Source organism: Melospiza melodia, chromosome 5 (genome assembly GCF_035770615.1).
Source record: "Melospiza melodia melodia isolate bMelMel2 chromosome 5, bMelMel2.pri, whole genome shotgun sequence".
NCBI classification, from domain to species: Eukaryota; Metazoa; Chordata; class Aves; order Passeriformes; family Passerellidae; genus Melospiza; species Melospiza melodia.
The window spans coordinates 77,987,258-78,001,254 of NC_086198.1; positions in this window are offsets into that span (position 1 = coordinate 77,987,258).

Here is a 13,997-nt window from a genome sequence, read left to right on the forward strand (position 1 = left end):
GGAAAATTCTATACTTCAAGCCATGATTTTTCTTTTCAATAACATTTTTGCAGCTCTGCTCTTTATATAAACTGAGACTCCTCAAGTTCCATCTGCCCCGTTCTGCAATTCTCTGATGATACAGTCTGCAAACCAGCTAAGTACCAAAGTCCTCAATTATTATATAGAAAATATACATTCCAGGCCTTCAAAGCATTTGAAAGCAAAGCCTCTTTCAGCTTTTCCTTGACAAGATCTAGTGAGACAGACACACCAGCTGCTCAGACCTGAAAAATGGCTTTTTGAAACAAAATATTCAAAATGAGACATCAGCACATACAGACTGCCTGAAAATTAGGAATAAATCAGAGCTGTGACACCTGTAGTGGTATTTGTATTATACAGGCAGTACTAGCAACAGGCAGCATCTTGGTTTAAACAATCAATCAGCCATCTCTTTGACTTGGCTCACTATCAGGTGACATAGTTAATGAAAATAAGATCCTGGAAGACCGAAAAATTCTGAAAGTAATAAGATGTTTACAATTAAAACCAAATGATGGCAGATTTTGCCCCAGAGTAGATAACTTGCATATCTGAGAATGGCATATGTCATTCCTTGACAGTTTCAATCAATTATATACTCTCTTCTGCTAAAAAAAAAAAAAAAAACAAACAGATTTTTAAAGCTTTATCTATAGAAACTTTCTGTTTTCCAATGGTTTAATTTGTGAAGGAAACAGAATTCAGCTTTCCACTGGAGAGGAAGGCAGGTAGGGTGGTGGTGTACGTCTGGGACTCTGGAAAAAGACAGGAAAAGAAAAGTCTTGCCTGGTCAGTATTTCAGTTGCCCTCCATTTTTATATTTTTCCTCCATAATCAGGCTGAAAGCCACTGAGAAGATTTCTCCCTGGCTCCATGCTATGGAATGAATACAAACACTAGAGCGGGAAGATTGGACACAGCTCTCATGCTGATACTAAAGAGGTTCCTGGTATAATTTCCATACCCCCTCTAAGCTGATGCTATAAATAACAATCAATGCAACCTTACATGGCTAAGTCTTGATAAAGTTTCTGATGGTGCCAAAATATCCTATTTCTCTGCTTGCCAGCTGCTTTCAATAAAGTGCCTTCCATCTTGTGGAGCTGTGTTTGCATTACCCTCCTCCCCCTGAGCTCCTTACAGTGATGCTTACAGTTGGGTCAAACTTTTTCCCCTGTCTTGCCCTTTTGCCTCTGTATAAAAAGTAGGCTCATTATTCTCTGGAGCCACCCACAAAGAAGAAAGGATATGTATATACCACCTCTTTCTAAAAGCATTTCACATTGATTTAAGACTTTCTTCCACTCAGGGCTCACTTGCACTGCTATTAGTGAAAGCTCTCTAAAAATGGCCAGTAACTAATGACAAATAAAAATAAAGTTGAGTGGAAGGAAAAGAGCTCTAAAGCTGACAATTACACAGGGACCTTTTGTCCTAGTCTTATCACAGCTGCATTGACATTGGATAGAGGCAGAGAAGCAGCTGTGGGTTGAAGTTTGGATGTTTCTCAGGATTGATGGCACTTGAGAAACATTTCAATATTGCAATACTGGACCTCTGTATCTAATCTCAGTTAAGACTTATTTCAGATAGCTTCTCAGACCTCACTGCTCATAATCCAGTCTGGTTTCTGGTTTTTTCCCTTAGGGCAGGAATCACACAGAACTCACAAAACACTGAGTAAGAAAATCCAGTTCTTCCAATTCTTATTTCCTGTACAATTAGACAATGTATTTGTTACAATTTATTAAAGGAATCTGTTCAGAACTTAAAGGTCAACTGGTCTGAATGCAGCTAAATTCTTGCCCTGTGTGCAAAGGAAGAAATAGAAGACATGGAAAAAACAACCAACAAACCAAGAAAAAACCCTGAACCTTTCCATAGTGTGCAAGTTCCAGTAAGTGCAAAAGTGAAGCAATTGCTGTCCCTTCTGCCTTTTAATGAGTAAGCACATGGCTGAGTGCAACACCTCTGCTGGATGGGCTGGTCTGGCAGGCACTGCTCAGAGCCCACACTGGGATAAGGCCTTGAACAGACCAGGAAAGCTGGGGTGGAGGTGAGGGTTCCCATGCAAGCCCAGCACTGACCCCAGAATTGCCCAGCCCATGACTGCCCACCTTCACTGACTTCTTCTGTGGCTCCACTGTTGCACTCCAGCCTGTTAGAAAATTTTACAGGTGAAGTCTTTTACTATTGATGAGGGAGTAGTTTATAATGTGTATTCCAACACTCTTGCTTATGCATTAAGCCAAACGCCAGGCAGGCAAAAAAAATCTCGGACTAAATTTTTTGGGAAATCTATCAAACCGCAAACCCAGGCTAAGTCAGAGTGAGTGTGTGAGTCAATGCACTTATTTAGAGCTCAGTAGTGCTGGGCTACAGGCTGTGCACACAGGGAGAGGAGTCAGTTGTTGCTCTGAAGCAGTTCCAGTCCGCAGTAGGAAAGGAGACCCAATTCACTGTGGTACATGAAGCAGTAAATGTTTAGTTTTCTAAAGGGAATTTGAATTCATTTATGCCCCAGAAAGGAAAATCCTAATAATAGCCTTATCTGAACTATATCTACTTTATTTGGAACTGGAAAGTAGGGTTGTAAAGGTTATTTTGCGAGATCTGATAACTCTTTACTAAAGGATAGAATTTTATTACTTGCTATTGAGAATTGGATTAAAACAATTATATTGGAGTCTTCTTAAACTTCCATTATTGGTCATACTACCTTCTGTATCACCATAAATGGATTTAGAAAAGTAACTGGAAAAAGATCTGATCTAATTGCAGAAGTAAGTACAGGCTCAAGATTCAAGGCTATGATGTTATGGGTTACTTTTTCAGTTTTCTGCCAAATATTTTATAAGGCATTCTTACAAAAGGCCACCACTAATTGGGAGATTCTCCCAGAGGAACGAAATATCTGCTGTAACAAAAAAGTTGCCACAATTTGTAGAGTTAAAAAGAGATATCTGTTCATATTCAATTCCTGTTTGAACAATGAGATAGTGTTGCAAGAGATGTCATAAGAATTATTTGTGTATGAAAAAATGTGTCTCCAGGCTATAAGAGGCAAGGGGCAACACTGAATTTGAGTGTTTCTATCAGTACACCCAGCTCCAAAATAAATGTTATGAAACTGGCTTTGGTGTAATTAAATTTTATCTTACTGCTACATCAGTGTTGAAAATATGATTTTGCTAGTTCTGTATTTGTACATCAGAGGTAGACTGACAAACTCTCACAATATCAGAGACTGCAACAAGATTTTTCTATTGCATCTCATTCTAATTATACATTGGATCTGGTATTTTGATTTGAATGTTATTATTTTGATCCTTGAGATACCCCTCCATTAACCTAAGAAAAAAGCAATGTGTCATCTAGGCTGTTTCTGTGGGACTGTGTACTCTGGTTTCTCTTTGAAGTAATTGCAGTTACTTGTGCCTTTATATTTCTCACTTCAACAGCAGCATTGGCCCTGTAGTCTAAAAGCCTTCACCATTCAGTAAATGCTAAACCAACCCTGCAGTCAGCACAGGTGAGGTCACATCTCAAGTTCTGTGTTCAGTTCTGGGCCCCTCCCAGCAGGAAAGACACTGAGGTGCTGGAGAGTATCCAGAGAAGGACAATGGGGCTGCCGGAGGGTCTAGAGCAGAATTCTGATGAGGAGCAGCTGAGGGAGCTGGGGGCTTTCAGCCTGGAGAAAAGGAGGCTCAGGGGGGACCCCATGGCTCACTGAAACCACTGGAAGGAGGCCGTAGCCAGTGGGGTTCAGCCCCTTCTCCCACATAACAGGACAAGAGCAGACAGCCTTAAGTGGTGCCACAGGATGTTCAGATTGTATATTAGGAAAAATTTCATCATGGAAAGGGTTATCAAGCACTGGAAGTGGCTACTCAGGGAATCACCATCCCTGGAGGTACTTAAAGAAAGTGTAGATGTGACAGTCAAGGCCTTGGCAGTGCTGGGTTAAGGGCTGGACTCAAGGAAATTGGAGGACTTTTCCAACCTTAGTGATTCTTTGAATCTATGATTAAAATTCAGGGTACATCTAAGCTGGTCTAAAACTCTGATTTGAGGACAACATTTTCTTAGATGTTAAACTTAATCTGTTTTATTTAGCTAAAAAGTGCAGACCATTACATAATCCTATTATTTTTACCAACTCCTTGAGAAGAGCATTAGAGAATAACAGCCAGTGACTGCAGAGTCACATTTTTACTGATTACCACAGTAAGGTCAAGTCAGGTGAGGACAGAGTGAAAATACATAAAATAGAATAGGATAGCATTGAACAGGAGAGGCCAAGCCAGGCCAGGCAAGGCCAGAACTAGGTTGTCCTCCATTTGATTTGATGTATTTATATCTGCTATGTATTTGTAATTTGATTCTTGCAGTGTTTCAAAGGGATCTGAATACTTTTAGCTTTGTTTCTTCAGAAGAAGTCAGCTTAGTAATTTATACAGATCCTAAAACTGGCAGTATATTTTCAACTTGGCTCAAATCCAGGTCACCCCTTAACAGAAAATTATAGCTATTTCATGACAGATGCAAAAGGACTTTGTTGATCTGAGACCAGATCTTAACAGCTTGTAACTTACCACAAAGTCTAGTACCTTGTTTGTACTTGCAATAAATATGGAGGGGATTGACTGGTGTCTGGATTTACTCCCTGCCTTTTTCATATTGCTTCTCAGTGTCACAACTGAAAATGAAGTCCAGCAATATTTATCAGATAGTGGGGTTTTTTCCCCCAAAAATAAAAGCCTATTTTTAGGAAAATATTGGTTTCCATCATGTAAAGAACCTTTTTTATTTACCTGCATTTCATGATAATTGAATGAATAAATCTTGCCTCACTACATCTCCCTCCTGGGATTTAGAATATTTCACATAGATAACAAAAAAGGAAGCTATTCTTGTTTAAAAGTTAGCATCTTTTTGATTTCTCTGTTCATAAATCCTCCTTTTCTCTGCTTGATATGCAAAGCTTGTCTGCTGCCTTTATTTGGAAAAGTCAACTTGGCAAAAAGCAAAGTCTGGGAGTAGTAAGACAGGGATAAAAAAAGTAGAGGTTATTTAATTTGACAACCTGACCTTAGTGGTGAAGCACAGAACACACAGCTCTAGCATGATCCCTAAAGGCTCTTCTGAAGGCTTTAGCAGCAGCAAGGCTCGATGCTTTCTTGCATCTTGAGGTATCAAAGGAAATGGAATAAATCTTGTCTCCTATTTTCCCCCTCAGAACTGGCTTTCTCAGAAGCCTTGCCAGTATCCAAATAGCTGCCTTATGAGTTTATACTGTGTAAAGTGCGCAGATTACTTACTTCAAAATTACCTACTACTATATTATTCCATGCCTAAAAATAGGGAAAATCAGACAGCCTGTGCATATTCTGCTTTCTAACAGATTTATAAGGAGTCTGACAGGTAACTTGTAGTTTGCCACTTCTAGCACAACTCAAAACCCTCAGCTGGTTTTCATATTCAAACACCCCAACAGCTCCCAAATATTTCAGACCTTCCAGAACCAAACACATTGTTAATGCACAATGATATTTATGGGGATTTTTCCTGTTCCTACTTGTTGTAATGTTAATTTGTGGGGTGGTGGTAATGGAGGCTGCCTTCAAAAGAACCTCACCCTTTCAGTTTGCTGCAGTTGTGCAGGTAAGATCCGGCAGCATAGAGACAATTTTAGCATTTGGGGTATTTTCCTCCAATCCCTATAAAAATTGGAGAGCATCCTTGTGCTTTAACTTCTCTGAGTTTTGACCCAAGCACCAGTCACTTCCTCTCAGAAGGTAAAAGCAAGTGGAAGATCTTCTGGCAAGGCAGGGATTTATCTTGTTTTGACATATTAGCTTTGAGTTTTTCCCATGGCATGAAGTATGGCCCTAACTTATGAAGGACAAAGAGGAAATTAGCTAAGGGATAGTTTAATTTTATATTTACTATTCTGACTTTTAATTGCAAGAACCCTAATACAGTAAGAGAATGTTCTAGTTGAGACTTGACACACAAAGAAAACATATATAAAACTTAAAAAGAAAACAAAACCAAAAAATCACTAGCACTGACTCTTTCTGATAAAGGGGAAACAGAGTATGACTTTACCCAGAAAAACATGTTAGAAAATGGGTGGTGACTTATTAGGATTAAAAAATGATTAAAATATAAACTGTCAGCTGAAAAATCAGCCCAAATGAAATGGAAGAAGCTCAGATACAGCACCCTGACTAACTGGCCATGTTGTCTTTAGCCTGCTCAGACACTGCATTCACACATCTATAAAAGCTCATGTTCACAGCCATGAGCGAAGGTTTCAGTGAAGAGACTGGATATCAGAGAGGAGCCAGTGTCCATTTAGACATCTGTCCTCTTGCAGACCACACAGGCCCAGTGAGTTGTGTTATTTTAAATCACATAGAGACAGAATTTGCAATTTGATAGCATGATCTTATTTTCCTGAGTTTTCAGAATGCTTTGTATTAGCATTGCTACCAGTTACATCTAATAGATGCAGGAAGTGGAGGAGGAGTTAAACAACCAGTCCACCATCAATCAGCCTGAAACAGATTTAAACTGCAACTCCACTACTTTTCAAGTAAGTTGCAGGAAACTTGTTATCTGTATAAATTCAGGGCTTAGTTACCACAGCCACCTCCTCCCTTGCCCTCTTCCTGCCACAAGATTCTCATTCCTGTGAGATTCTCATTCCTGGTCAGATTTTTTTAATGTCTGCTAGCCACAAAATTCATCTGTGATTTCCCTGGTGAACACTTCTGCGATTTTTATATTCACTTTTATATTAATTTCTACTTTTTGTGTCTTATGTTTGCATAGGCTGCATAGGCACACACAACATGAATGCACCATGTATATTTTGTGGTATATATAACCTGGAACTCATTGGCAGTGTGTGCTGTGTCTTCATCTCTCATAAGATCAGGGCTGCTGTGACCTTGCTACCTATGGCAGATGAAACACAGGTTGGACTGGCAAATCATTGCAGAGATTTAGAGAGATATTTTAATACTGGAAATATGAAAATTCCAGCATGGACCAGATTTCAGTGTTCACCAATATATTAATCATGTGCTCAACTTCAAGCACGTGTTTTCTTTCCCAGATTTTTAGGATCAGGCCTGGGATTCTGTGGTGTATTTGTGCTGGACCCACAGACAGATTATTTGTTAAGTAGACAAAGCTCATGTGCCTGGAACGGAGGGGCAGATGAGTATTAATTTCAGAGATAATAAATCTATCTGTTTGGTCTTTCAGAATTTTAGTTACCTTACACTGTCACTCTCCTGTTTCAGTGTTTACCAAGGCTATTGAGACTTAGCATGGAAAATGAGCAGAGTTATTTTGATTCATTGTTGTAACAGACTATGAACACCTCCTCTGTTTTCAGAAACATTTACCATAGCAGCTGAAAAATGATTTTTCAAAATACTATTGCTACAGCCACGGGATTAGGTCTTGGTTTTAACCCAGAACACTTCCTATGACACTAACACCCCTTCTCTAATTCTCTTAATCTCTGCACACACAAAAGAAAGTTAAATGACCTACAGTGACTCAGTTTTTCTTTTCTGTTTTTAGGGGAAAATTTCAATCTAAACAAAATCTATCCTGGGTAGTACATTATTGTCAATATGACTTCCTATTTGTTGAAATTGGCACAATTAGAGCTGGGGAATTATCAGCGAAAATGAGCTGCTGCTAAACATCACTAAGTATTTAGCCTTAATGTCATGCAGATCTTTCCTATTTTGTATACATTTAAATGCTGGACATGAAGCTGTTTCTCAAAATGCTGTGATTTTGTCTAAAGATGCCTAATATGGAGCAAACTCCACAATTTTAAAATGAGTTTTATACAGCTGCCATTAAAAATTTGAAAAATTTCCTTCTTCTTGCCTTCTTCTGGACATGTTATGTGCCCTGTGATGTAATTTATTTTATTTTATTCCTGTCTGAGCTGTTGATGTGTTTGTAGGAAGATAAATGAACCTCAAAATGTGCCTCTGTAATTAGAAGCATCGAGATGAACCTGAGGGGAGTCTCCTCCAATAAAGATGTTTACATTCTGGTGCTTTCTCCCCTAAATCAGGACACAAACCAGTGCTGTGGTGTTAGATGCTGCCACACACATATAAATTCTGTCTTATGGCCAGTCTCTAGGAAATAAAATACCACCCACAGTGAATCATGTAATCTATAAGGTATTCATGAAATACCACCTACATCTTCTGGAGAATCTGAACCTCAGATCCCATGGGAATGGGACTGTGTAAAGATGCAGTTAAATAAACCTCTGTATCATCCAACCACTCTGAACCACAGCAAGAGCAAGCTGAGCTTCAGGCCAGCATTGCTTTTCTCCTCTCCTTCACTTTCCTCCATGCTAATAATAAAAGCAGGATGGTGGGGAGCTCATTTTTCACTCTTTGACATCCCCTTTCTTGTTTTTCTCTAAAAATAGAAAAGACCACAGAGGTTTGATTTCACAGAGTGTATATCTATCACTGTAAGCCCACACTGCACATGCAAATGAAAATGTGCCAAGAGCTGTTCAAAATCTGTGATTTTTTTAGCTGCATAACTTTCTACTCACTGACCATCTTAAGCTTAAGCATCTCTTTGCATTTACCTCCCAGATCTCATGGACCTAAACAAGATGATGAATGCAGCATTTTTTTTTTTTTTGTATATTAGAAGTAAATGTAAACAGGAATCAGTTTTCAGGAGAAAAGAGAACTATATTTTATGCTGATTTGTCACCTGCAGAGTTATGTTCTCAAACAGATGGAGGTGGGTATCAGCAAGCTGGGGGGGGATGTAACTTCTGCCCAGCTGTTGTAATTAATATCAATTGCTGAAAACTCTCACAGTTACATGCAGAGGCAAAGATATGCCTGGCCTGCAGCAGTCAGCAGAATTAGAGAAACCCACCCAAATTCCATGGCACACCTTTGTTAGCTGACAAAGGAACTTCCAGGTATCTTTTACAGGGTCTTTCTGTCTTAGTCTTTCATCCCAGAATCTGACTTCATACCATTAGGGTTGCCAGCATTAGCAATTTACTCTGCTGGGTGAAATTTCATCATTAGTATATAAAATAAGTGTTGTGTTATGAAAACACTGCCCATTGAAAAAGTTATATTAGACAAGGTTCACCTCTCTCTTAAGAAAATACTGATTCTATTTAATTACCTGCCATGTTTCAAAGCAAAATAATTTCAAACATTTTTCAAATATTGTTTGAATTAAAGGAAAATTTGTAATGCCAACCAGAGCAAAATGTGTAAAGATTAGTATTTTTATTTTCAACACAAATATTAAATTGTTTAAATGGCATAAATAAGCTGTACTAAAGTTTGCTTTATTCTAGAAGGTAGTGGTGACACAGAGAAGTTTGCCAGGCTGCCTTCAGAGGCTGCTCTCTTTCAGTTTGCCAGAATTTAGTCATATGTCTTTTTCTGCAGCTGATGCTACCGATGTCTGTGAGGCAACAACAAACAAACAGAACACACAAAAAAAACCCCTCAAAACAAAACAAACAACCCTCCTCAAAAAAAAAAAAAAAAAAAATTGCAGCTCCTTCATATAATCTTCAGTTCCTTGGTGGCTTAGCCCTATACAAATAAGATTAAAGACATTGATCAGCAAGAGCTCATAACTTCTCCTTAAAAAATCTCAGAAACACTCAGAAAATTTACTTCAAAAATAAAACCAACAAAATCAGAGACCATGTGTGACATTTTGGGGGAAAACATGCAAAACAATGGTAAATATTCATCATTGCATCTCTCATAACTTTCTCAGATTTTACCCACCGACTTTCCTCTTCATATAACATCTGACATCCCAAACCACTGAGAAACTGCAAAGAGTTTTTCAAAACATCAGAACTCCCTTAACCCGCTGCAAAAGTTTCTCTGCTTTTCTCTAAAAGGGGAATTTCACTGTAAGATTTATGGGCCAGAATGGCAATATTTAACCCCAGAGAAGTAACATATTTCAGATGTTGAAGTCTTTCCGCAGGGGCACAGCTGGCAGCTTTATGGCCTTAACGTGAGCAATAGCTCATTTTCCAGCAGGATGCACACCTGGCAGTGGGTGACATGCAGGGGCAAACACAGCACTGGTGTCCAACCACAAGGACTTCCAACATGATGGACTTCCAAGCTCAGATGCTTTAATGTACATAGAAAAGGGTTTTGGGAGCATTTCTGCTGGTTGAGGCGTATTTTCCTATGTTCTTTGCGTCTGGATTTATGGTCAGGAAAGAAACAGCTTTGGTGGTAAAATGACTAGAAAGACAAGTGTAATTAATGTATTTCAAACACAGATCAGATAACTTTAGGTAGGTGGGCATGTCATGGGGGAGTGAGCTTAAAATCCCAACAAGTCAGGAATCAACATTTTGCTACCTTCAGTAGAAAAACCATTGATCTTGCAGATAAATCCACACAATACCATGAATTACCACACATTACTACACTCTGAAAGTACATTTCTCCCTTTGTCACAGAACTTTATGGCTTACTTCTGCTGGACAAGGAAAAAAGCTGCAACCTTTTTTTCACTCATTCAAAATCAGGATTGAACTTCAGCTAGTAATCACAGGTTAAATCTTCATTATTCTGGATCCATCTTATAATTATAAGGTTATTTACATCCATTGAAAGTCATCTCACCTAACTTGGAATTTGTACAGTGTAGTCATGTACATCAGTTCGGGTTGTCTGAGGCCTCTTCAGAGGAAGGAGGCTTTATAGTAAATATTTTAAGGATACAACCTTTTGGGCTTGTTTTGAACCTCTGCTTTCTGAGAAGAGGAAAGCCACTATTTCTTTCCCTTGATGCTAAGGGGCACGTAGACAGGTAGCTCAGATGAAATGACCAGCAGTCTATGTGGCACCAGCCCTGGGGGAGAATTCTTCCTACAGAAGAACAGAGCAGTTGGCACAACTCTTTCACTGCTGCACATCTTCTTGACCAACAAAGATGTCATAAAATCATCATCAAAAGCATTACCACTGTACTCTACAGCTTCATGATCTCTCTTTGACATTTAGGATCTCACTCAGAAGACACTTGAAGGCTTTTTATTCTTCTGTTGTGTGTTGGTTCAGTTTTTAGGGTTTGGTTGTGGTTTTGGGTTTTTTTTCCCAAGCTGCTTCAGGGGCTGCAAGCAGCAAAGCATCCTGCCCTACTACGTATAGTAATGGGGTAAAAATAATTCTAAGAGTGGAGCACAACTTCAGATGGAGGCAATTGCGAGTCATTGAACTCAGCAGCTGTGCAGCTGCGTCACCAAAACCCTCACACTGCCCAGTTATTTTCCTTGGCCACTGCTGCCTTTAAGAACTTGTTTTTTCCTGACTATGCTTCAGTTGGCTGTTTGTGAAGGCCTGGCTGGTGTTTGTTGAACAAAGAAAGAGCAAGAAGTTGCTTCTGTTATTCTCCAGAGATATTTATAGGGAAAATGCTGTTTAATACTGACATATTCTCGCAGTCTCTGGGGAAGAGTGAAAGGGAGGGAAAGAGGAAGGGGGGATGGGGGAGCACTGTCTGACCTTTCTCCCCAGAAGATAAAAATCAAAAAATCAAAAGAGGAAAAACCCAAATATATAATTTATCTTTTTTTTTTTTTTTTGTGGTTGTTTCTGATTGTTGCAAACTGAAGTTTCTCTCCTGTATCCATGTTCTCTTCTCCCTGAGCATAAGTTCACTGCTAGTAAATATTATCTGCATTTTTGAGTGTAAAAATGCAATAAAGTATTTTCTCTAATGTTTGACAGAAGATAGAGAATTGGACCAACCAACAAGGTCTCCTAAGCAACTACACTTTAAGTGACAGAGGTTCTTCTTTCTGCCTCGTTTTACAGCCCATGGCATCACCTGCAAGTTCTTCTATAGCAAAGGTGCAGGAAGCTGTTTTGCTGACACTGACATAGGGAAAGCCTGGATAAAAGACTAAATCTACTATTTACAGAACACCAAAGCTGCAAAAACAACCTGCTACTGTTGGAATAAGGATCAGAATAAACACAGACCTGGAGACTTTCCCTAGGCATGTCCAATTAAATGAAGATTATAGCTAGCCAAGTAAATAAAGGGAATAAATTTTTTAAAAAAGCAGCTCAACACCCTTTTCCTTCCCTTTTAAAGTTTCTTACTAGTTCAGAGCAATCCTCCGACTTTAGTCCTGTATGTGGGCACAGAAAGCACACCCATACTGCCCATACACACTGGGGTGCACCCTCAGCCTTGTATGTCTACAAACACCAGCTCCTGCCTGGTGGTGCCTAAACAGAGGCAGCATCTCCCATATCCTGCAGTGTCTTGTGGTTAAATAAACTTCTCATCAACCCACTGGCTGAGTATTTTCCTATGGACTTGAAATGCTCAGCGCAGCACTCCAGACTCCAGAGCCTGGGAAGAAAGAAATAAAAATTCCTCCTTCTTCCTTATTTCTGCTAAAACAACAAAGCCTCAAGCAAGAAACAAGCAGTCTAAACAAACTTTAAAGAGTGTGAGGCTGCTCCCTGGGGTATATGGAGATATGGAATAGCTGTGCAAAGGGAGAAGAGCAAACAGAGCAGCTGCTGCAGAGGGCAAAACGCAGAGGTGTGAAAGCTCTGTGGCAGATGCTGTGGGGAAGAGCTTTGCACAGAATAGCTGATGCAGAGGCAGCCCCAGGACATGCAGAGAAAGGAGGGGCTGTTGGCTGGGGTGTGGTTGGGCTGAATGTACACAACAGCACACAGAGAGCAGGTTGTGCAGGAGAGCTGACTTGCACTGATTTTCTGTGTGGACACTGGGGTTCCCCAGTAATTCATATTTCTGCTGCCTTTTCAAGCCTTTTCAGATCTTCTCAGGGCAAAATTCCTGCAGTGGCAGCAGACACAACTGCTGGACCATGAGAGTGCTCTGGACAACACAGCAGCCGCAGCCTACAAATCACAGCTTGCTGTTACATAAAAGTGTAAAAGCTTGGCAAACCCCAAGGCTCATGCACACCTTGAGTTCTGTATAGTTCCTTGAGAGGTGCTGGATTCGCTTGTTTTTCCTTGTTTGCATACACAAAGTGCCTCTCTCTCTCCTCCCTGTGATGTTTTTTAGCTGGTATCAGAGGTACAAATGTGTTAGAGCACTCATTTAGTGGGGGAACAGAGAGCTACAAAAAAATCCACAATCGGAGCAGCTCTGTCAGGCTCAGGGAAGATGACAAAGTGTGTGGCACACTGACTACAGCCTAAAGGCTCTCTCCCCATTACTGCTTCTTGGGGAATGACTCTTCTTGGGGAGAGTCACTGATGTTCTGGGATATTACAATCCTGTACTGAGGGTAGAGAGTTATAAGGTGCCATCCCTGCAGAAAGGGGCCTTCAAGTACTTGGCAGCTGTATAGCAGCTGGCCCAGTGTCATGCCCATCTAGTTATAGGAAAGTAAGTAACAGACATACCTTCTTTTCTTTTTTTTTTCCTCGGGATATGGTTTTCTTTCTGTTGTGTGTTCATTGTTTCCTGCTCCACCCATACCTTGTCTTCCTAACAGCCACAACCTTTATGGATAGAATTTTATTGTGCATGGTGTGTCCTCATTCCTGTTTTGTACCAAACATTGAGCCTGAAAAGTTTTCATTGCCTTGCTCAGCTTCCCCGTGGGCACACACGAGCAGGACAGGTGAGAGGGAGTTCCCCACAGGGCTGAGCAGCAACCACAGATGACCTTGCTGAGCTGCAGCATGGAAGTGTCCTGAAATACTCATGTCTTTCTTACAGTGACTGGTGGTCTCTCTCTTTCCTTACTTTGCTGATTAGGCCTTGCAGAAATAATGAGGTCAATGACCAATTTGACTTGAAAAAGCTGTAGCTGCCAGTCCAGTTCTTCTGAGAAATCAAGATCACTTACTTTTTTTTCCCTAAGAGACACAGCCAGAAACTGCTTACAACAGGAA